The sequence below is a fragment of the Phalaenopsis equestris genome, unplaced genomic scaffold (genome assembly GCF_001263595.1).
Source record: "Phalaenopsis equestris unplaced genomic scaffold, ASM126359v1 Scaffold000540, whole genome shotgun sequence".
In the NCBI taxonomy this organism is placed as follows: Eukaryota; Viridiplantae; Streptophyta; class Magnoliopsida; order Asparagales; family Orchidaceae; genus Phalaenopsis; species Phalaenopsis equestris.
Genome location: NW_018164980.1, coordinates 1,584,899 through 1,589,149, shown reverse-complemented (window position 1 = coordinate 1,589,149; position 4,251 = coordinate 1,584,899).

Genomic DNA, 4,251 nt, shown 5'->3' with positions numbered 1-4,251 from the left:
CCTGTGGCAACAATGGTGGTGGTCAGGTTCTGGTGGTCCAGTGGTCATAGACGTGGCTAGAGGGCGATGGTCCAGCGAGACATAGGAATGCGCTCCAACTGCTGGAACTTGTGTGCCAGTGGCACACACGTGCATGTACTCCAGTAACGTCATCACCACTGATTAAGTGGTTATGAGACTTATTCATCAAGTGACCAAATTGCACCTCCTCTAAAGGCTATAAATAGTCCCACTCACTTCACTTAAGAGAAGGGAGGAGAATGAGGTAAATTTTAGCATTTTTTTGGACGCAAGATTCAACAATAATTTCTGAACTCAGTAGGTGCCAATCACTGTCGACCGTCAGCCGTAGGTTGCCTTTGACTATCGTCGGTCGCCCTCTGATCGACGTTATTAGCAAACTTTGATTGCTTATGAAGTATCACAAATATGGTGTAACAAAATATTATAAATACGGTGCAACAAAGTATCTAGAATATTTTATAACAATGTATCTCGAATATGATATAACAAAGTATCTCAATTGTCGTGAAACAAATAACACCATATTGAAGATCTGGTGATAAAGTTCGATAAAAATTGTTTACGCCTGAGATATTTAAAATATAACAACATTTTCATACTCCTGAAATTTTCTATATGTCTTATACCAACAAGTATTGTCTCTGATGTAAAATAATAAACATGAGAGAATGATTATAGAAACCAATCAATGCATTAACAACCTATGATAGCAATTATAACAAATGTGGCTAACTGCAACTGCAACATCCAACTACAATATCTATGGCCAACTGACGCAATTGTAGTATCTAACTATGACATATGTGACCAACAAATAATATTGTAGTCACCAACTGACCTGTAAAACTAACTAATGATATACCATACAATATTGCAGTCTCCAGCTATGACCTATGTGGCTAACCAGTGTTGTTGTAGTAACCAAAACTACGACCTATGTGAATAATTGCTATTGTAGGTTCCAACTATGGTCTTTGTGCCCAGCTGACAAGATTGCAATATTCAGTTATAGCTTTTGTGGCCAATTAACACAATTGCAACTGTTGACCATGACCTTTGTGGCTAATTGATGTCGTTGCAGCCACCAATTATAGCCTCTGTGGCCAACTGAGGCTATTACAACTTCCAACTATTGTCTCTGTGGCCAATTAACGCTATTGCAGTAACTGATTATGACCTCTGTGGCCAACTAACACTTTTTTAGTCACCAATTACGACATTTAAAGCTAACTGACGATATTGCAACCATCAATTATGGCATATGTGACCTTCTGATGCTATTATAACCACCAACTATGGCCTATGTGGCCAACAAACACCATTGCAGCCACCAATTATGGCCTATGTGGCCAACTAAACCTATTGCAGCTGCAAACTACGACATATGTGGCCAAATAATGATATTGCAGTAACTAGCTACAACTTTTGTGGGCAACTGATAGTGTTCCAATCAACAACAACAACCTATGTTGGTTGTGACAGCTCCAATTACGGTCTATATGGCCAACTTATGACATTGTAGCTTTCAACTACGGTCTTTGTGGCGAACTACTGTCTGCACAACAACTATCTACGAACTTTGTGGCCAGCCAGCCACATTGCTAACTATCATAACAAATACAATGACGTACATAGAACAATATAATTATTTCCATCCTTTATATGAGAACAGAAAATACATAGAATGCTCATCTTTCATATAAAAATAAAATCATACTGAAAATTACAAATTTGGAAGAGGGGATGAGGGGGAGATGCGTAAAAGGGTCGTGTGTTGAAGGAGAGAAGTGAGGTGTATAGATGTAGGAAGGGATCCGAGAAATAGGAGAAGAGTGGAGATGGAGAGAGCTGAGTAAGGGCACGTAAATCCAAACGCTCCATTATATTTCTGCCACTGCCCTTTGCATGTGATGAAAGGCACGTAAAGCCATACTAAAGTGACCCTCCATCATTCATAAACTCATCATCTGCCAAAACCCACCTAACACTTTTATTTTATTTTGTTTTGAATATTTACATACATATCCATTCTGTATTAACATCTGCCAAAAATCTGATATTTACACTTATAATATGTCGCAAATCTATACATATATAGATCAAAACAATAATTATAATATTTTGTATGTGACGTTAAAATTTTGATGAAATATGAAAATTTAGTTGTTAGATATGTAAATACATAAGAGTTGTGTGATATGCATGTAAATGCACCCCTCTTTTTAAACTATGTAAGCTCTAATATGTTGATTAATAATATCTGAAGATTATTTGTGGGCTTAGGCTGAGGACTATTAAAATAAGATTGAGAAAATCTTCATCTGGCGGCACTCAAGATATGATATGGCTGCTTCTGCCTTTTGAAAACTTAGGTACATGTTATGCGTGCTTACTGTCTAGCTGTATGTTCGTATTACTTTTTTATTTTTAATTACTGTATTAGTTAGATAATTATCATAAAAAAATCGAAACAACTCAATGAATCCCTCAAAAATGCAAGATAGCACCCATATTTGTTTATATTTACTTAGAATATGTAATATGTTTTTTTTTCAGTTTTTTTTTTAAATAATATGGTTATTGTTGACTAGAAACAGGCGCGGTGGTGTTTTACAAATTGGTCTAATGAACGAAAAGTACTTGGTTCAGAGCCAATCACCAACGATCACGTTGCCTGACGCGTATGGCGATATGGCCGAAGTAGTTGGCCAATGTGAATAGTTGGAAATGACACCTACATTTTACTTATTTACATGATGGACTGGTAAGAGATCACAAGTGGACTATTTTATTGCAACTATCATTTTGTTGATAACTGCTCACACATCACTTGTAGATTGAAGATAAGGTAATGACAGAATAACTCATTTTGCAACATAATTATAGAAAGGGATGGCCATTATCTTATGGAGAAAATCAATATAAATTTAATTATATTACATTTATATTGAAGAAAAATAAATGTTAGATAATTATGTTAATCAATTTAAGATCAGGATAGTGGTATTCAAACGTTTATATATTATGAGCATGATTTATTCAATATATTATTTAACGAGAAAGAAAATTAAATTATTTTGTTGTATGTCTTTTTTTTTTTTAAATTTTGTGATAATTTAATTTTTCAGAGAAATAGAATATTGTATATAACTTACTAGAAAATATGGGTTTGTTAAGGAAATAACAACAGGAACGAATATACAAAGCTTACGTGACTGTCGATTTACCTCCTCTGGTCTTGCTACTTCAAGCTTCGCTACAATGATAGAAAGGCTCCTAAGGTTTTACAGTTTCTGTATTCGAGAAAATTTTGCGTACGTCAAATAGGTTATTGAGAGGTTATATACGCGTTATACCCCATGTAACTTTATTATAACCTACCTTTAGCCTACAAATATATGAAAATAAAAGCACGGAACTTACTAGATGATACAGTTAGGTTACAGGGAGGTTACATGGGGTATAACATAAATATAATCCACAATACCCTCTGAATAACCTCCCTAACATACGCAGAGTTGCGTACGTCTTACGTAAGACGTACGCAGATTTTTCTCTCTGTATTCAAAGCACATATATTAATATTTGTGTATTTGTATGAATGTCCAAACTACCCCTCACTTATTTACAATTGATTTTAGTAAATGAATTAATGAAAATATGTCATCTTAAATGATTGTGTTTTTTTTTTTTTTTTTTTTTTGTATGGTAAAAAATCAATCACATAAAGCAAGATTATATTATATTCATGCGGGTATACATTAAGTTCTCCAATAATTTAATTAATTTATATGTCTCCATTAAAACTCCTATTTACTAAATAGAAAGAAAATGGGAAGCTTCAAGCTAAAAAATTTCTCAGTTTGTTTAGGGCCAGATGAAAATGGTCTTAACTTGTAATACACCACTAGAGCTTAATTAAAAAAATATCATTTATATAAAAAATATTAATAATTCAATAAATAAAAAACTACCAAATTTGAGTTTGAATACTGATGCATGTTAGAAAATTCGTGGCGGTAGAGTAATGGATTATCGTCTTAGCGTTGCGCGAGGATTCAGCACACACTCACTCAGATGAGATGAAAATGAATCAAGTTGTGATGACACCAGAAGTTTTTACGTGAAAAACCCGTAAAGGAAAAAAACCACGAGGCCTGGTCCAATTGTAAAAATCCACTATAAGTTGATGATTACAGATGTCCCTTGTCCCACAGGCGGGAAAGA